Source organism: Bubalus kerabau, chromosome 16 (assembly GCF_029407905.1).
Source record: "Bubalus kerabau isolate K-KA32 ecotype Philippines breed swamp buffalo chromosome 16, PCC_UOA_SB_1v2, whole genome shotgun sequence".
Lineage (NCBI taxonomy): Eukaryota > Metazoa > Chordata > Mammalia > Artiodactyla > Bovidae > Bubalus > Bubalus kerabau.
This window is the reverse complement of record NC_073639.1, coordinates 30,782,036-30,803,933: the sequence shown is the minus strand read 5'-3', so window position 1 is coordinate 30,803,933 and position 21,898 is coordinate 30,782,036. Positions and strand designations below refer to the sequence as shown.

At 36.6% G+C, this 21,898-nt stretch overlaps 1 long non-coding RNA gene across 1 annotated transcript; it reads left to right on the top strand.

Annotated features, from left to right (window-relative positions):
• The first annotated feature begins 335 nt into the window (after positions 1-335).
• Positions 336-994, top strand: LOC129629636 (uncharacterized). Its single transcript, XR_008703300.1, has 2 exons — positions 336-374; positions 505-994. It is a non-coding gene; the product is annotated as an uncharacterized LOC129629636 (long non-coding RNA).
• The last annotated feature ends 20,904 nt before the right edge of the window (positions 995-21,898 follow it).

Genomic DNA, 21,898 nt, shown 5'->3' with positions numbered 1-21,898 from the left:
AGTCTTTTTCTTCTAATTCACAGACTAGTTGAAAAAGCCACATATTTCAGTTGAGCAGCAAGAAAATGATACAATTTTTGTTAGCTTGGGCTTTTGAAAGCCTATTTTGAACAAAGCTCTTTAATGACCCATGTTAACTGATCATGCAGCTTGAGCAGTAAGTAAACACACATCGTTTGCTTTTTTGTTTTGTTTTTATTACACAGAAAAATTAGGGTTATTTGATACTTTAACCTTTTCTGACTCTACAAGGGGTGATTTGAGTGTTCTGGCCACCTCACAATGGCTTTCTTTTATTATTTCTAGGATACCAGTTAAACACTTTAATTTCATCATTCCTGAAGAGATACTGTCCAAATGATAGTCAATCATTGGTAAACAAATACAACTTTTTTGGTTCACATTGAGCTCTCAAAAATCAGAAATGTTTATCATATGAGAATTGAGAGGATAAAATATGATTGCCATTTTAAGCTCAAACGAAAATTTCTTCATTTGTTACAGGGTACAGCTTTCCCATATTCCACAGTATGAATGATGTCATGAAGCCAGTAAAGAAGGCCTCAGTTTTCATCAGCTAGAATACCTCCATATTTACCTCCATAGTTCTCAAGATGTATCTTAATAGCTAAAGTCATAATTGCTTTTGAATGATAAATGTATTATTAATAGAATTTTAATAATAGAAAAAAAGTATGGGGTGAGAATAAGAGATGGGTAACAGGGACATAAGTTGAAAGTATAATAATAAAGTATAGTCATTAGAATTATTGCATAGTATTAGCAAGTATATACCTGAAGTCTGTGTGTGTGTATATATATAGTTTTATTTTTAATTCACTTCAATGAATATGATAGACGGATACAAACTGATCATGAAATGAAGGCAAATTATCTGGATAAATAATTACATGTTCCGGAATGAGGTTCTATTCACCTTCAATCAGTATAAAGCATGTGCTGGACAAATAAATGTGCATATAACCACTGCAAATTCGTCTTCCTTATCTAATCAGATGTAACTTTGAGTTACTGTTTATAATTCAATTGAATCAAACTCTATTTCTTTAAAAATATGAATTTCTTTCTATGCTATCAGTTCTCATGTGTGTGTGTGTGTGTGTGTATATAGAGAGAGAATACACACACACACACACACACACACACACACACATACATATATATATAGAGAGAGATTTCTTATAGGAATTGGCTTACACAGTTGTGGAGGCCAAGAAGTCTCATAGACTACCATTCACAAGCTGGAGAACTGAGGAAGCAGTGGTCTAATTCAGTCTAAGACCACAATCCCACTGCTGGGCATACACACTGAGGAAACCAGAAGGGAAAGAGACACGTGTACCCCAGTGTTCATCACAGCACTGTTTATAATAGCCAGGACATGGAAGCAACCTAGATGTCCATCAGCAGATGAATGGATAAGAAAGCTGTGGTACATATACACAATGGAGTATTATTCAGCCATTAAAAAGAATACATTTGAATCAGTTCTAATGAGGGGGATGAAACTGGAGCCTATTATACAGAGTGAAGTAAGCCAGAAAGCAAAACACCAATACAGTATACTAACGCATATATATGGAATTTAGAAAGATGGTAACAATAACCCTGTGTATGAGACAGCAAAAGAGACACTGATGTATAGAACAGTCTTATGGACTCTGTGAGAGAGGGAGAGGATGGGAAGATATGGGAGAATGGCATTGAAACATGTAAAATATCATGTATGAAACAAGTTGCCAGTCCAGGTTCGATGCACGATACTGGATGCTTGGGGCTGGTGCACTGGGACGACCCAGAGGGATGGTATGGGGAGGGAGGAGGGAGGAGGGTTCAGGATGGGGAACACATGTATACCTGTGGTGGATTCATTTTGATATTTGGCAAAACTAATACAGTTATGTAAAGTTTAAAAATAAAATAAAATTTAAAAAAAAAAAAAGAAAAAAAAAAGCGGTAATTTGTTTATGGAGTGCCTGATTTTAGACCTTAATCCTCTAACACATATAAATTTCACTTCAGAGGATGAATATTTCTGAAGATTTTCAGTGAGTGATAAATGCATTCTGAAAAATAAAAGTATCACTAGAGATCTGCTGTAAAACAGTGTGTCTGTAGTTAACGATGTTGTATTGTTCACTTACAAATTTAAGAGGACAGTTCGCATGTGAAGTGTTCTTACCACAGTTTAAGAGAGAAACAGTTCAGAAAGAGAACACATTTGCAATGAAACCAGATCTGTTACCAAAATAATTAATAAATTTTCAGCACTGAAAAAAAAACCCACAGATATCACCAAAGATATTAAAGTATTTTGATAGTTTAATAGCATATATTTGGATAATTATTTAAAACATCCTGATAAATTTTTATTTTCATTCAAAAAAATATAAGACCACAGGTCCAAGGATCAAAAGTAAGGGCAGAAGAAAACAGACATTTCAGCTCAAGAGAGAGAATTCATTCTCCTCTGCCCCTTTGTTTATCCAGATCCTCAACAGGTTAGATAATGCCCCATCCATGCTGGTGAGGGCAGATCTTCTTTATATAGTTAACTGAACAGAAAGCTAACTTTTTTTTCTGGAAACATCTTCACAGATACATTCAGAAAGATCGATTTTCTGACTATCTAGGCAAGGTGCTCATTCAAGTTGACAAATAAAATGCATGATCACAGTGCCTAATATCTGCGTTCCTGATTCTGTTCCAGTAGATCCCTAACTATCACTGGATACTTGTCTCCCTGGAAATGATTGCTTTTCTGTCTTTTTTGCAGCTAAGCATGACTATGTGACTAGGTTCTGGCCAGAACTGTAGAAAATATAAAATGGTGCAGGAAACTAATGGGAATTATGCTTGAAGAGAAAGAATTTTTGCTTCTCCTTCCTTTTATCATTTTCCTACTTCTGCTGCCTCAGAAGCATATCAGTGGTGGTGCCAGGAACCTAAACAGGCCACGTGCACCATGAGGAGAAAGCAACTTTAGGGTTGGTGGAGTAAAATCTGCAAGTCTGATTTCCTGACAATCATGAAAGCCTCACACTGACTCTTGTCTGTCTATCCATATGTATAAAAAATACAAAAGTTAACCTTAATTAAGCCACTGTTAATGTTTTCTTATCACTTACAGTTTAACATTAAAAATACAAAATTATTCATTCCTTTTGATTTGTAATAGCGTTCCTTTCCCTCAGTTCCTAAAATGTTTACCTTGCACCCTTTGATTTCCCCTCAGATATTCCATATGTCGTCATTCCCTCTCACTTTCAGCTGTAGTCTTGCCCACATTTCATTGAAAAAATAAATAAGCAGCTACACATCTCACCATCATATTCTGTGACCTACATACCATTTCTTTTTTTCCAATTATCTTCCCTCCTGTTAAAATGATTTCTTCCCGTAAACCATTTCTTCATAGGAAGAAATCATTTCTCCACTTATGCCATGAATCCCTTCCACTCTAGATTCCTTATATCTGCACCTTTATTTAAATCCTCTCTTGTACCACTTATGGTCTCCATTTCAATTGAGTGGTTGCTCAGACAGTAAAGAATCTGCCTGCAGTATTGGAGACCTGGGTTCGATCCATGGGTCGGGAAGATCCCCTGGGGTAGGAAATGACAACCCACTCCAGTATTCTTGCCTGGAGAACCCCATGCACAGAGGAGCCTGGTGGGCTATAGCCCATGGGGTCCCAAAGAGTCAGACACTACTGAGTGACTAACACTTTCACAGATATGCTCTAATTAATGAAACTTTTGCCCCATAGTATATGTGAAGCCCACCAGATTCACTGCTCCCTTTTACAACTATCTCTAAATTTAGAATCGTGTATGTAGTATTTCTGTACCTCACCTTCTATTCACTGTTCAATTACAAAATCAGTTTCTAATTCCAGAATTACAGTGAATCTGTGCTCATCCTGGTCATCAATGACCTCAACATGCAGAAACTCAAGATAAAACTTTCCATCTTCATAGTCTTTGATCTTTAGGCGTCATTCAGAGAGGTGAACCTATCATCAATCTTGTACAAATGGCCATATTTTGTCATAAATTATTAGTCATTTTACCTCTTCTTCAGTAATATTTCTTTCTCAGCATTTTTTAAATTCAGTTCTCTTGCCTCTGTTTGGCCTCTAAAATTATGTACTACACAGGGATCATTTTAGCCCCTTTTCTGTCTTAGACTCACCCTGATAATTATATGACTGATTTACAAGGTTTTAGAGACCAGATCAATACCATGTTTCAAATTTATGTTTCTGTTCCAGATCTCTGCAGTCTCCTACATGCCCTTCCAAGTGTGTGCTTGGTATTTCCTTTCAGGGTCTCAGAGAGAAATTTCAAATTTATCACATCCAAAACTGAAATCTTAATCCCTCCCCTCCATATGGGATGGTTCATATTTTTAAAGAAATATAGTTGGATTCAGTTGAATTATATACACTAACTCAAAATAAGATAATGTCTGGTTAGCAAAGGAATACAAATTCACAGTGATTATACCCTTGTTGGTTGGTATAGCAGATCTTTTAAACTGATTAGTGGTGAATGATACCCATCTGCAAATTCACTAGTCTCAGGAACTCAGATTCTTAATCATTCAGCTTCTTAAAGCACGATCCTAAGAGTCATTTTTTATACCTCTTTTTCCTTTGCATTCCTACAGATGTTATCTGTTTTACCAGCACATCTGGTTAGTATCAGAGCATATTTCTCAAATCTACCTACTCTTCTCCAGCTCCAGTATCAATATCCCCATCTACTTCTTGATGTCTCTCACTGAGACAATTACAACAATTTCCTTAGTGTCTACACCCTTTTTCTCTTTCAGTATATCCTATCCAGGACAGTAAGGTGAAGGAATGCATTATATCCCTTTTTTGCTTAGAATAATTTCAGCATTATTATACTTGGAAAAAATCAAATTCTTTAACATGTACACATACAAGGACATATATGATCATGTGCCTTCTCATGCAATGCAGTTTTTCTTTCTTTGACTGCATCACTCAATTGTGGGAAGGCTGTTTCTTAATCAGAGATTGAACCCACCCCCACCTACAGTGGAAGTGCAGAGTCCTAAACAATGGACTGCCAAGGATCCCCATCCTGCAAAGTAATCATTAGTTTTCATTCAGGCTATATACTACAAAGCTATTGTTTGTAGTCTTCCCACATTAGAAACATATTTAACTCCCTCCTCTTTCTTTTTGTTATGAATATTACATCTGTGTGAAGTGACAAATTTTGCTTTGTTTATTATATACACACACTCCAAGAATCCCAATATTCTCTTTCTTACCACTGTTTTCTTTATACCATTTCTTACAATATGTTATTATTTTCCTTATACATTTTATAATTTGTGGTGATTGCCTCCCCATTAGATTTTAAGTCTTAGCACAGTCTTATTAACTATTACATCTTCAGCACCAAACAAAATGTCATGTATTATAGAGTACTTAATGCATACCAGTTAATTGAATAAATGACTAAATATCAATACTTAATTTGTGAGAGGAACACTGGACTCTGCCCTTAACCCCCAGTCCCTTTGGTCAACTATAACAAAATGCCTTAAATTGGGTAACTTATTGTTATAAGTTTACTAGATTAATACTTGTTATGTAGAGCACAGGGTGCTGAATGGTGAGCCATAGTTCAAAAATACACTTGAAACAGAGAATACTGTTACTCATGGATTCTAAAAGGAGCACCTGGCACACCTCCAGTGGCCACATGGGGAGGTCAAGGCAGAGTGTAGGCAGACAGACAGACACAGGGGCCAGGACACATGACTATCAGGGTCTGTGGGTGAAGTGCTTTGAAGTTCCAGGGCTATGGATAGGTCAGTACAAACCACAAGAGTCCGGTTTTGGTAAGCACCACTGCAGGTTCATCTAAAGGCACATAAGAAGAAGGCGTAGGAAGGGGAGACTGGATCACAAGGACTGTTGGGGAATTCTTTTCAGGAACTTAAGTTTACTTGAGACTCTAGAGCTACTATTTAAAGCGTGTACTTGGGTGAGAGGCTAGTGTCCGCTGAAGGCCATTGCCAGCCAAACAAAATGGATAAGGCAGCGATACCATGAAGTAGCTTAGCAATATCATGAAGTAGTTCAAGATCAAGGTTCTAGCAGTTTCAGTGACCAGTAAGAACTAGCTTCCTCACTGATAGCCATCTTCTGACAGTAGCCGCACATGACAGAAAAGGGGCAAGCCAGCCTCCTTATGTCTCTTTTATTAAGATACCAATCTCCTTCACAAGGCTCCACCATTATGACCTAAGCACCTCCAAATTGCAGCCCTTGGTAGTTCAACATATAAATCTGGGTGAGACACACATATTTGGTCCATAACACTCTCCATGAGGGCACATGGAAATATTTTAGTTAACAAGGTATTTTCAGATTTCTAAGAGCTCTTCAATTTGGAATATTGTCTATGGCTTTATAAATCATCTTCAATTTTAAAAGTAAAATCAAGAAACAGCTTTTAAACATGTTAAAATTAGAACTTAGAATAATTTAAACTTCTGAAGATGTTTTTTGACTACAAAGAGAATAAGAAATTAAAAATAGTAACCTGGATAATAAAGTTACCTTTGTCTTGGTAAATCCTATGGCCTAGAACATCATTTTCAGAAGCAAATATGGGCTTAAGTGAAAATAATTTCTCAACACTTGTGATTGACTGAATTTACTTACACTGCAAAGACTAATTTTTTACTGTCATCCAGGAGTCAAGTGTGAATCATGAAACTTAACTTATTGTTATCTGGAGTCACTCTGGCTAAAAATATTTACATGTAAGTCTTCCACAGTATGAGTAAAAATGCTGTTAAATAAAATGCCTGCAGCTTAAAACGTTATATCATTTATATTTATATTTCCATTGGTAAATGGGACAACATGTATTAAATAAAATTATTTAATGAATGAATCGGTGGTTATAGGGTATATCTAACGACCTCACGGACTGCAGCCTACCAGGCTCCTCTGTCCATGGGATTTTCAAGGCAAGAGTACTGGAGTGGGGTGCCATTCCCTTCTCCGACTATTTGATTTTACTATGCTGTAAAAAAGCTTTTGGTCTCTGTTTTATAAGAAACTATTTTAAAACTGTTCTTATTTTAATTATTTTGCATTTGTAATTTAATCTCTAATTATCACAAAATAGTTCCTTAGAAACCAAAAGCTTGCCAGAAAAGGGCAGACTTCAGGCAGTCGGGGAAAAAAAGAGACTAATAACCTGTTTGCTTCTGCACTTAGTCTCCTCAGCACCTATACGTCACTAAAGCGACTGGTATGTCCTCCTTATTATTACAATTAAATCTGTATGGTACAACAGCACTTGTAAACCCCTGCACGCAATTCTTTTGATTCTTAAAGAGAAAAAAAAAAAAAGAATACAGGAAGAAAAGTGAGTAAAACACTGGTAATTTGTTTAGCTGGTGGTGCAGGCTGTTCTCCGATCAAATTTTGTTTCCCAAAGGAAGGCATCAGTTTTAAATTACACAGCAAGCGGGCAAGAAAAAGGAGGCAAACAATCAAAACCTTCCCAGGAGGGGAAAGAATAAGGCAAGAGCTCTAGAGATCCCATTTAATAAATAAACACCTTCATTTCTGTAAGTTAATTTCACCACAGGAAATAAGTTTAGTTTTAATTATATTGCCTTATGTCATGTTTTATAAAAGGTACATGAGGTTCATTGACTTTCTCTTATTAAAGCTTTGGCTGTTTCCAAAAATGCTGCATGTAGATTAAGGCCCTGAGGAAACGTAGCATGATGCACAATTATTTGAAACGCAATATTTTCATCTTATTCCATGTTAGTGACAAGGAGATAGATGAAAACAGCATGTTGTATTTAATTTTCATTAAAAACTGGCTTTACTTTTAGAGTCATATATGAAAGCCTCAAGTAATGCAGGGCAGTTGTATCATCGGCACTAACTAAAAAGTGAGCTACCTTTGTCAGGTTTGAGGAAATATATATTTAGTAAGTTCATGGTTAACTTTTGTGATGTAAACTCCTAATCTTCATCTTTATATACAGCTGTAATTTAAATTGAACATTATCAGGAAGTGAATATTTTCATGTTTTTGCCGAGTTAGAGCTTTCTGCGCCAGGAAACTGAAACCTGGATTAAAGTACAAGTCTTAGATAGTGAGAGACCTCCAGAGAGATTTAGATGCTTATCTTACAATTTATTTACATTTCAAAGTAGCATGAAACCTGGAGCCAAGAGCAGGCTGTTTATATTCCAAAGGATTATAACACATGAGGGAGCAAAAGTTGCCCTCCGCTCTCAGAAGGGGAGGGGGCAGCGTGTAGCCTATAGATTACGAGATTCATAATTTTTGGCCCCTCCCCTGTGGTGTATAAAACCTCTTTTGCATGTGCAGTGTCCATCTGGCTCTTATGGCATCTTCCTGAATGAGGGAGGGTACAGAGTGGGGACCCAATATAGTTATCATTGTACATAAGAGTAGTCTGGACTGGATCCAGAAATTTTGTGTTTGCTTTCAGAATAATATAAATAATGTAGATATGAAGAATTATCAAACATTCAAATCCATGATTTTAAAATGGATTATATGAGCAATTTTAAAGATAAAAAGGATTTATCTGCATTTCTGGCAAAACTGTTTTACAGCCTATGAAAAATTTGTTGTTATTAGTTTCTTCTATTTAGGGATAAAACATAGAAAGGTTAAGGAAAATGTACATACATTCAGAACTCATTTCCTTATTAGTTATTATCTAATGGATAATGTTTGTTTTAACTCAGTGACTAAATGGTACATAGTGAATTAAGGTGGGGGGGATAGTGGGTAAAGTTGGCTGCAGTGGATATAAAGCAAAAAAGTAAAAATAAATAAGACTTGGTCTACATACACATTTTGATTAGTGAAAAACAATATGCTATGGGTGAGAGATTTCATTAACATACAAACTCTGAAGGTTACTGGGGAGGAAGCAAATATCAAACATTTATCCCCAAATACACATTTCTTAAAATCTTGGTGTATTGAGCATCCTTAACTAAAGCAAAGTGTCTGAAACCAGCAATGCACTTCCTGAGATGAAATCAATACACTTTCGGTTGGGTTTGTGAGGTGGAAGACAGTTAACTTTGTTCTCCAAACAACCATTCATAAGTTAGGCTTTCATTCTAGAGATAGCCTGTAAATATAAAATATGATTTAATTAACTCAATGCTTGGCATTTCTTAAGCATTGAATATGTAACTGCTTTTCATTTCATTATTGCTGTTCCTGAGTTGTATTTGATGTGGATGAAGTAAGTAGGTGTTAAATATGTATTATATTTGTCTTTCTAGCTAATATAAACAGGATAAGGAATTATAGTCATGGCCTCATACTGTAAAAGAATAGGACCCTATGGTCCTTGCTCACCACATCCTCTGCCTGCCTTTTGTCTGTGGAAAAACTTTAGCCAAAGAATAAGTTTAATCAGAGAAGTAAGAAAATGGAAAAGCAAAGAAAAGCAGACAGCACAGAATAATTGTCAGTAAAGAAAAATAATAGGAAAGTCAGAGAACTTCCCTGGTGGTTCAGTTGGTAAAGAATCTGTCTGCAGTGCGGGAGACCTGGGTTTGATCCTTGGGTCGGGAAAATCCCCTGGAGAAGGGGATGGCTACCCACTCGAGTATTCTGGCCCAGAGAATTCCATAGACAGAGGAGTCTGGTGGGCTACAGTCCACAGGATTGCAAAGAGTAAGGCATGACTGAAGCGACTTAGGATACTTGCAAGGACCTTTAGTTTCTTCTCAAGGACTATACAATTCTAAGAATAAGCCTTAAGGAAATGGGAACAAACCAACCCTAGAGCTAAAGATTAACTGTACTTAAAACAATGATAGATGACATTGGTCAGACCACTGATGACTGATTTCAAGGTCAGAGTTAACTTTACCGTTTCTACACAAAAGCCCCTCCTTCAGCCTATAAGAGCTCTTGCCTGCTGATTGTCCAGGGCCTAGGGTAGGCCGGGGAGGGAATCAGCCTTTAGACTGGTGTGCACTCCCTTAGAAGAGGCACAAACAACTGAGAGCTGATTTTTATCTAGGTAACTGTTAAAAGAAACTGTGATGCTAAAGACAGTCTTATATTCATTATCTGTTAGGATATTGCTCCAAAACCCAACCTTGCTCCTATACATAATTCTGGGAGGAAAAAACTGGGGTCTGTGACCATGATTGCTACAAGGTAAACAAGGGGGAACACATGACCAGGGAGGGCAATGGTAGGACTGGTGAAGGGAGCAATATTTATGTCTTCCATTATGTCTTTCAATCAGGTATATACGTTACCTTTTCATTGAAATTGCTCTTATATGTTCAATTAAATTGAACCTCATGGGAGGACTAGGATGACTTGAAATAGAGTGTATGCAGTGTACTAAATTACACCAATGGAAGGTCTTTTGAATTGGACTTAACATTTTTTAAAATAAGGAAAAAATATGTGTTCTTTAAAAGAATTACTAAGAAAATGAAAAGACAAGCCATAGAGATAAAATTTTAAGTCATAATTCTGATAAGAACTCTCAAAGTCAATAAATCCAAAAACTCAATAAAAATAAATTGAACAGAAATGCTACTGCAAAATATGTAAGTGAAAAATAACACATGAAATGCTGCTTAAAACCATAAGTCTTTAGGGAAATGCAAATTAAAATGACAAGAAAAATTGACCTGCTACTTGAACTAAAAGACTGTATTGGTGAATGTCTGGAACAAATAGAACCCTCATACACTGGAGGTGGTAATATAAAACCTCATAACCACTTTGGAAAATAGTTTGTCAATCTCTTCATACACTGAAAATACACCACTAATCATCCCACTTGTAGTTATTAACCCAAGAGGATAAAAGGATCTATGGCCACACAAAGACTCCTACCCTCATCTTTGTAACTGATCCTGTCTAATAGCTCCAAATTGGAAACAGCCCAAATGTCTACTAACTAGTAGGTAAATGATGAAACAAATATTGACATATATCTATATGATGGATGAGTACTTAGCAATAACGGAAAAACTCTTGATACATGCAACAACATTGGTTAATCTCAAAGAATTTTGCTGAGAAAGAGAGGTCAAAAGCCAAACTTCTTTGCTCCGTCACAAAAAAGCCCATATTAAATGATTCCGTTTATATAAAATTCTAAAAAATACAAATCTATAGTTTAAAAAAATGAGATCAATCCTTTCCTGAAGATAGGAGAGTGGGAACATCAGGAAAGTGAAAGTGAAAGTTGCTCAGTCGTGTCTGACTCTTTGTGACCCAATGGACTATATAGTCCATGAAATTCTCCAGGCCAGAATACTGGAGTGCGTAGCCTTTCCCTTCTCCAGGAGATCTTCCCAACCCAGGGATTGAACCTAGGTCTCCAGCATTGTGGGCAGATTCTTTGTCAGCTAAGCCAAAAGGGAAGCCCAGGAACATCAGGAGGGTAGAATTAAAGAGGGCCATAAATTCTGTGAAAAATGCCATTGGTAATTTGATAGGGATCACATTGAATCTGTAGATTGCATTTAGTAGTATAGTCATTTTCACAATATTGATTCTTCTTACCTAGGAACATGGAATCTCTCTCCATCTGTTTATGGTCATCTTTGATTTCTTCCATTAGTGTCTTATAATTTTCTGTGTACAGTTCTTTTGTCTCCTCAGGTAGGTTTATTCCTAAATATTTAATTATTTTTGTTGCAATGGTGAATAGGATTGACTCCTTAATTTCTCTTTCTGATAAAGAAGTTGTGGTACATATACACAATGGAATATTACTAGGCCATAAAGAGGAATGCATTTGAGTCAGTTCTAATGAGGTGGATGAACCTGGAATATATTATACAAAGTGAAGTGTATCAGAAAGAGAAAGATAAATACCATTTTCTAATGCATAAATACAAAATCTAGAAAAATGGTACTGGACAATTTATTTACAGGGCAACAACAGAGAAATGGACATAGAGAATAGACATATGGACATAGAGAGAGGGGAGGAGAGGGTGAGATGTATGGAAGGAGTAACATGGAAACTTACATTACCATATGTAAAATAGATAGCCAGTGGGAATTTGCTGTATGGCCCAGAAAACTCAAACAGGGGCTCTGTATCAACCTAGAGGTCTGGGATAGGGCAGGAGATGGGAGGGAGGTTCAAAAGGGAGGGGATATATGTATACCTATGACTGATTCATGTTGAGGTTTGACAGAAAACAACAAAATTCTGTAAAGCAATTATTCTTCAATAAAAAATAAATTAAATTTTTAAAAAAGAGAACCATGAAGAAATATTTGTGTGTGAGGGATTTGTTCACTTAGTAGGTATAATATGTTTTTACATATGTAAAGACTTGTATGACATATGCATATGTAGTTTATTGCAAGTGTACTGTATTTCAATTATGCCTATATACATCTTCTAAAAACAGAATAAACATCTGACTGAAAAATAGATAAAAATAGATGTGAACAAGATTTTCATTCCCTAGTTAATTTTGTATGCAGAATTTCCCATTCACACATTACACTGATTCTAACAATGTATAAATTTATAAATGACACGATTTATCACACATGATATTCATTTACAAATTCACGCCTTGTGCCACATTTTTACTTTTGAATGTTTTATGCTGGCCTCACCATATAGTGTAAATTTAACACAATGTCCTTCAGATTTTCATTTTCAGGTTTAGAGATCAGTGTGCAGTAAGCACCCCTACCTGATAATCCCAATAGTGCTTCTTCAGGCTATTTGACCTGTACCAATGCAAAAAGGCTTCAAGTTTCTTCTAAAACTTGTGCCAAGAGACCTCAACTCCTCGGGGACTCAAGAGTCATAATCCTCTTTCATGTCACACTATTTTGATTACCAATCTGAAGCGACTATAGGTGCTTGCTTTCCACCTGAGGAGTTATTACAGCACCTTGATCTCATAATGATCCATAATCACTTTCGTTGGCAAGTCAATCATCTCCTCCCTTTTTGTACCACTTTTAACTAACCATCTAAACACTTACATTTTATTTGACCATCCTGCCTCTTTTTCATCTTTCTAAAATTATTTTCATGCTTCTCTGAATAACTGATACCTTCTTTCTGTCATGCAGCCCATTATGTGGAACTCAGCTAGTAGATTTGTGATAATTTTTCTCATCTGATCTGATTTTTTAGTCATAATATAAAATAAGATGTTCAAAGATGCAGAGCTCCACTTACTGTGGAACCAATCATGATATAAGGTAAAGGGATAAAATTAGGAGACACCCTGATATCACCATATACCCAATCCAAAGTAGCTTATCTTCTTAAAATAGAGAAGACTCAGGCATGTCCCCTTTAATATATAAGGACGCCATGGGCAGTTCTTCTCAAGGTAATCTGCCTATAACTCTCACCTTTAACCAGCTCATGAGCTTGGTCTCTGTCCCTCCACTTATATTTTTATCAGGGTGTGATTAGCTGGGGTGTGGCATAAGATAAAGCTACACTTTGATCACAATGTCTTGAGCTAGAGAGAGAACTCTGGTATCATCAGTGCATAACAAACACCTCAGCAAAGATCTCCAGATTCTCAGTTGAAATTCCTTCTGTTAAAATTATTATTTTTATTGATTTAGCAATGATCCCAAGTTTCAAGCCTGTCACCTATAAAGCCCATTGGTAAGCTTTTCTAACTGCCTATGATAGTGAAAGTGAAGTCGTTTAGTCATGTCTGACTCTCTGTGACCCCATGGACTATAGCCTACCAGGCTTCTGCATCCATAGGATTTTCCAGGCAAGAGTACTGGAGTGGGTTGCCATTTCCTGCTCCAGGGGATCTTCTGAACCCAGGCATTGAATTCAGGTTTCCTGCATTGCAGGCAGACGCTTTACCTTCTGAGCCACCCATTTGTTTAACTTCACACCATGTATGGCTTGGGAGGGATACAGGCTTCACAGGTTCCTGTTCCTTCTGCAGAGGAGGAAAATAAAATTTCCCCCTGCCCTTCTCAGTTCTTACTAGAGATCCTGTGATAACAGTAGATTAACCAGAGAAAACAAACCAATCTTGTAATACTTCTTTCGGAAAATAGAAAGCACTCCCCGCGTGTTACACAAGGCCAACAAAACTATGACACTCAAATTTGTTAAGGATATAACAAGAAAAGGAAATGAAATCAGGTTTGTAATTACCAGAGGCAGAGAAGTAAATGAAGGTTGTCAAAGTGTAGAAACTTCTAGTAGTAGAGGTGCAATGTACACCATGATCAGTATAATTAATACTAGAGCATGTTATAGATAAAAGTAGTTAAGAGAGTAAATCCTGAGTTCCAATCACAAGGAAATACATATTTTTATTTTGCAACTATATGAGATGATGCATGTTCACTAAACTTAATGTGGTAATCATTTCATGATGTGTGTAAGTCAAATCATTATGCTGTACACCTTAAACATACACCAGTGCTGTATGTCAACTATATTGCAATAAACTGGAAGAATAATTATATATATAAATATACCTACAATACATAAAACAGTTAACAAACAGTAGAAAAAGAAAAAGGAAAGACCAATATGGCTTACAAATATTGACAAGAGTTCTGAACATATTAGCATTTTGAATCTAACAATATATTAAAGAGATTTCAAGATTGGTTTAACATTCAAAAATTAATACTCTAATTTATCAGGAAAAAAAGGAATAATGTATGCTAATATCAAGATTAAGAGAAAGTATGAAATCCAAGTTCGTCTATTAGAAAACCTTTCAGTGAAGTGCAAACAGAAGGAAACTTCCTTTTCTTGATGAAGGATATCTCTAATAACCCTGAAGCCTTCATTGTACTCAGTGGTAAACACTTTTCCCTTAATTTAGGTACAAGAAAAGAATACTTACCACTGCCTTTTATTCAGTGGTATTTTTTTAATTGTAAAAAAGGATACTACATGTCACCACGCACCAATATGGATTATGTATTTATCCATACCCAGTATTTTGCAAAAGAAAGTGAACACAAAAGAACACATACATTCCATGGTACAAACAAAATATGAGCTTCAAAAAATTTCAGAACTGTGGTGTTTGAAGTATAGGAAAGAAGGTGTGGAAAGTGATCGGGAGGAAAATCAAAGGGTTTTGTTGGCTGCTGAAGATACATTCTGAACTATGTCTTTTTACTTTCATCTTTACGTTTTTTTTAATGAAATGCTATTCATTTCTTTAATTTCAACCAGCATCCTCACATAAATGATTATCAAATTTAAATTCATAGCCCTGTTCTATCCAGAGAAATGAATCAATAGTACAAAAGGCCTTGATCTATATTCTTTAATCTTTTTTCCAGGTTATTGCATTTACCTATAATGTCTCTAATCCCCAACTCCATCACATGAAAGTATTTCAGCTTTTCAGGGTCCATCTCAAATCTCTTTCTGGTAAGATTTCTCTGTGAAATTTCTCTCTATGATATTTCATTGTGCTTGATTTTTAACTTTATTTATTTGTGTGTTGGCCACACTGTGTGACTTGTGGGATCTTAGTTCCCTGACCAGGGATTGAACCTGGGCTCTTATCAGTGAGAGAGTGAGTCCTAACCACTGGACTGCCAGGGAATTCCCTGTAACCATTTCTTGATACGTCCCAACCCAGCTTGTGTCCAACTGTTAATCTACCATTTTCTCAAAATATCTTTTTTAGAAGTGCCTTGAAATTTTCTAATCTTTTATCCATTGGAGTACTGAAATCAATCCTTTAAAACTAGTGCTAAAAAGTACTTAACAAATTGCCCTTGTATCTAGGATCGTGACCACCAGCTTTCAATTTTGATAAAAATATTTATTTATACATTGTTTTTGGTAATATTAACTATGGAAGGGGAGTTCGGTGTGTGAGAGAGATCAAGCTTCCAGGAAAAGTTCTGAGGAAAATCATAAGCCCCACCTGAACAAAGACCATCTATTATCAGCAACAGGTCATGAGAAATACAAATATCTGTGATATATTGGTCATCCATTCTGAATATTGTTGGATCTGGCCCCCAAACTCTGCCCAGCCCCAGTTCAATCCCAGTTTCATCTAGACTGACAGAGCACTTCCACTTCTGATGCCTTGGGTCATTTACAGTAAGTCCCCTGCATACAGATCTTCAAGCTGTGAACTTTGAAAACTTTGAACATGCCCCTGTATGCCAGCTATTAGACTCTACTACTCTACTTTTCAAGGTACTGTAAAGTTAACAATATTTAACTTTTTGTGTATTTTTTATTTGTGTGAAAAGTATTATAAACCTATTACGGTACTGTACTGTGTAGCTGATTTTGTTAGTTGGGTACCTAGGCTAACTTTGTTGGACTTACCAACAAATTAGACTTAGGAACTCACTCTCAGAACAGAGTTCATTTGTATGTAGGGGACTTACAGTATATGTCAGAATGGAGTGTCAGAATTGATAGTAATGAGGATACAAAGTTGGAAAAAAGGCAAATCTCACTAGTGAAGACAAATGAAATTAGACACAGTCTGTAATGTGGTACTTAGGAAGGCAGTTTAACACCCTCCTTCTGTTCAATATACTTGTGGTTTTTCTCTGATTTCCATGTTTCTCATCTTTCAAAATCCTCATTGTTGTGTATGAAAGTGAAAGTGTTAGTGGCTAAATTGTGTCCAACACTTTGCAACCACATGGACTGTAGCCCACCAGGCTCCTGTCTATAGACTTCTCCAGGAAAGAATACTGGAATGGATTGCCATTCCCTCCTCCAGGGGAACTTCCCAACCCAGGGATTGAACCTGGGTCTCCTGCATTGCGGGCAGATTCTTTACCATCTGAGCAACCAGGAAAGCTGTGTATTACTATACATTTAATCGATATGTACATATTTTGCATTTTCTCCACTACACATAGGCACATACTTCAAGGGTATATAGAGGATAATAATAAGTGTTTGGATTTTTTTTTAAATCTCCTGGATGTTTTATGTTTTGAAAATTATAATATACACCTAGAGTATATAACATTTATGTACTGCTCTAAGAAAACCCTAGGTATGTTAGAACCAGTTTTATGTCCCTATAAGCCCTGACTTGCATTCTCTGGTTTAGGAGCCTCCACTTCACACTTCCACCATCTACCCTGACGTGACGACATCTTACAGCTAGTCAACACTTCGGTTTGTACTATTTTCTTAATCTTGAAACCTGAAACATGAGCCAACTTCCTGCAGTTCCTTTAAACCTACTCTCTAGTCTCACTGGAAATTCCCTTCAAGTTCTCTGTCTCATCTCAGTTCTCTGACCTAAAATATCACCCATCAAAGTGACTTCATGCAATTTTCTCTCCAATATAATATTGCCAGCCAGTTGAAAAACGTATTCTCTATTATCTTCAAATGCAGAAGAGTGGAAGCTGAGAAATTTTTAAAGAAAGTTCACTGACATCAACTAAATTTCATGTTATCATTCTTCAAATGTGATCTCTATTTCTTGTTAATCGTTTAATTTTGGTGTGTTCAGTCTCCTCTTTTCTCATGCAAACATTATCCAAACATAGTTATGTTTACTATGTCTTTTATTCTATTTCTGGGCTTCTCCCTCAAGAGCAGCCTTATTTTCAAACTTTCTGAGAAATTAAGAAAACAGTCCTCAATTCGTTTCTCTTATAACTTCTCATAATGTTTTCGTAAACATGTCACTTTATATATAAATGTTACTAGCATATCATATACAAAATATAATTTGTATATTGCATCTTAATATCATATGTCTATGCATATTAAAATATAACTGTGTTACTCTCATCCATTTTCTAGCCAGTTCTAAACTATAAACCTGTCTGTTGTTTTATTACTGTCCTTACTCTGGTCTTTTAAAGCCAGGTCCTAAAAATGATCCTCTCTTCTCTGGTGTATACATTTTTTTTTTCCACTCTAAAAGAAAAATAAACTAGTTAAAAAACAACCCTCCTTTTGAATATGAAAATATCTTTCAATCCTTCAGGTTCACTCTCTGCCCCTGCCTTTTATAGCTCAGGTGTTTCTGTCAAAATCATAGAGGCATTTTGATACCTGAGCTGGAAAGACTGTTGAAGATATTTTTTTTTTCTTTTTTCTTAAAGATGATAAACAAAGCACCTAAGAGTTAAAGAATTTTCTATGAACATAAGTGAGAATAATACTTAGATTTTTAAAATATAAAATTCAGTTTCCTTTCTTCTATTAAGCTATTCCTTCTCCGTCCACCTTATATCTCTTGAAATTCAGTTATTTTACAATTATCCTGCTCAACAAAGACTCAAATATTTTACTCCTACTTATTCCTTCCAAAAAAAGGAATGATTTCCTAAATTCTATAGATTCTACCAGTATAAAAGGCCATTTACTTTGGACTTTTTGTTACTCTTGCCAATGCTATGGTCCCTGACCTTATGAAATCTCATCTGTGCAGTCATTACTTGAAGGCTATAAAAATAAGCTTCTAAATGATTCTTCAGTTATGTATTGTTACTAACTCCCAAACCCAAGCTATGCTGTGTGCTGTGGTGTATTTACTTTTATAAAAGTGAGCTCTATTCAAAGTATGTCCTTAATTACTCTACTAAGTAAAAATACAATTCAATTTATGGCATCCTACATCTATCGTGCATTCAACACATGTCAAATGTAAATGATAGATCTTAAAGTTCTGCCACTGAGAAATAATTGAAAATAAAGAGATGTATTCAAATAGACAATAAAGGATGCTTCCTGTATCATAAGATTAAAATTATTGGCATACTGCATTTGAGCGCAGATTTAATGAACAAATAAACCTTCAGCTGTACAATTTGGCAAGACGTCTTCACTACGGTTTCCAGGAAATTCCACAGTATGACACTAGCCTCCATTTTCAAACTTACTTTGCATTTTATGTTAAGGATGTGTAAAAGTGAGAAAGATACACTGTTTTCTGAAACAAAAGAGCAATTTTTATATTATAATCACAAAGTTCAGGAAAGGGAAAAACACTGAAATAAGCAACACTAGTACCACACTCCTTGGAAGGAAAGTTATGACCAACCTAGATAGCATATTCAAAAGCAGAGACATTACTTTGCCAACAAAGGTTCATCTAGTCAAGGCTATGGTTTTTCCAGTGGTCGTGTATGGATGTGAGAGTTGGACTGTGAAGAAGGCTGAGCGCCGAAGAATTGATGCTTTTGAACTGTGGTGTTGGAGAAGACTCTTGAGAGTCCCTTGGACTGCAAGGAGATCCAACCAGCCCATTCTGAAGGAGATCAGCCCTGGGATTTCTTTGGAAGGAATGATGCTCAAGCTGAAACTCCAGTACTTTGGCCACTTCATGCGAAGAGCTGACTCATTGGAAAAGACTCTGATGCTGGGAGGGATTGGGGGCAAGAGGAGAAGGGGATGACAGAGGATGAGATGGCTGGATGGCTCACTGACTCGATGGACGTGAGTCTGAGTGAACTCTGGGAGTTGGTGATGGACAGGGACGCCTGGCGAGTTGCGATTCATGGGGTCGCAAAGAGTTGGACATGACTGAGTGACTGAACTGAACTGAGTACCACATGAAAAACATGTGTTTCCTCCAACAGTAGAAAGCCACTGCAATTTTAAATAATATTCATCCAGTGGCACCAATGGGCTTCCCAGGTGGTGCTAGTGGTAAAGAACCTGCCTGTCAATGCAGGACACATAAGAGATATGGGTTTGATCCCTGGGTTGGGAAGACCCCTTAGAAGAGTGCATGGCAACCCATTCCAGTATTCTTGTCTGGAGAATTGAATCCCATGACAGGTTACAGTCCATAAAGTCACAAAGAGTTGGACACAAGGAAGTGACTTGGCACGTACACACATATGCAGTGGCACTAAGAAGTGGCTGAAAAGCAGAGGAAGCAAAGATTATGGAGCTCCAATGGCCAGGGGTTAGAGTAGGGGATTGCTCCCTTCCCAAGGCAATGGCACCCCACTCCAGTACTCTTGCCTGGAAAATCCCATGGACAGCGGAGCCTGGTAGGCTGCAGTCCATGGGGTTGCTATGAGTCAGACACGACTGAGCGACTTCCCTTTCACTTTTCACTTTCATACATTGGAGAAGGAAATGGCAACCCACTCCAGTGTTCTTGCCTGGAGAATCCCAGGAATGGGGGAGCCTGGTGGGCTTCCATCTATGAGGTTGCACAGAGTCAGACATGACTGAAGCGACTTAGCAGCAGCAGTAGCAGCTTCCCCAATTACAGGCAGGGGCAAAGATCCAGCTGCTCTTAAAATTTTACCATGTATTTCCCCCATAACCTTTCACTTTATGCAAAAAAAAAAAAATGTCTCTCAGAGAAGGTTAAAACAAGAAAACAAACAAGCAAAGTAAAAGCTGAGTCTTCATCACTCTGCCTCTAGCTGTGACACTGATTGATGTTTTTAAAGCTCTCAAGGAGCAGCTGCAGCTGCTGTTTCACAACAAAAAAGAAAGAAGGCCAGGGAATTATGTGATAAAATCATTTTTCCACAATAAATAAGGAGAGGATTATGTTAGGTAAGAATAATACAGTAAATACAGTGGATCTGAGAAAGAAAGAAAGCAGCTATGCCCAGGAGAGCCTGCAAGCAAGCTTGGTAACAGGGCTTCATAAAACACCACCCCCAGCAGAGGAAAGCCATTCCCCAGCCCTGCTTCAATATTGTAACCCATAGATCTTCTGATCCCTGAAGACCCATCTCTCGCCATTTACCGGAATGACCAATCACAACCTCAAGAGTCTAATGTTTAGAACGTGGAGCGTCTTCACCGGCTTGACCTGAGGTTTTAGTTATGAGGCCTGAAGGAGCCACCAAAGGTGGGCATTGTGGGAAGACAATCAAGAAAATAAAGTTAAAGCCTGAATTTAATAAAACAGGAGAAAAAATAAAAGTAATGTTTTCTGAGGGACAGAGAGTATAGTAGTACTAAAAATATAGCTAGGCCGTTCAAAAACACGGGAAGTATTTCTGAGGTAAAACAAAAACAAATTTTGATAGTTTAATTCTTAGATTATTTCAAGTTGTTTCAGGTTTGGATGTTCAAGTAAATACTATGACATGTTAGCACGTTCATGAACCAAAAAGAGTTTGAAAAGGATAGAGTTAGGGCCCTAGGGAGGAGGTTTATCTGAGGCTGATTTTATTTGTGTACAATCCTATAATGGCTAATCATCGCTAATGATGGTCATTGTGAGGGAAATGATATTACACGACTCTGTTTTAGAGAAGTGAAGTAAAAGCAAATGTTTCCCTATGTGGATTGCTATTTTCAATAATCCTATTCAAAATGTGTATTAGTATCTTGAGTGATTAATATAACAATAACAATACATACTTTTGAATTATTGTGTGAATCTAAAGACATACAGTGCTTAGAATAATGCCTGACATGTATTAGACACTCAATAAGTTTCTCTTCTATTTAATATTATGTTAGACTTCTGTGGCAACTGCTTTGAACAATTCAAAAATTAATTAAAACATAAATCTTCTCAAGCAAATTACAGTTTTAAAAAGGAGACTGCTTGTGTATGTATGTAAAACTACATGTGTAAGGGTGTGTGTGTGTGAAAAACAGGGTTTATATGCTAACTTCTGTTCTTCTCTTCCCAGTCGTTCAAAATCCTACTTTATAGGTCATATGTATTATAGTTTGTGGTATTTTAAGTTTGCTTTGGTTAATTATAATTAGTTATAGGAGAGGAGGTGCTTTTCAGCAAGGTCACATTTCTGACCATGACTATTCTAGCAACTTTCATGAGAAGTTCTTAGAAATGACTCCTCGAAAAATCCTTTGAATAAAATAGAGGGAATGACTGGAGAGGAAC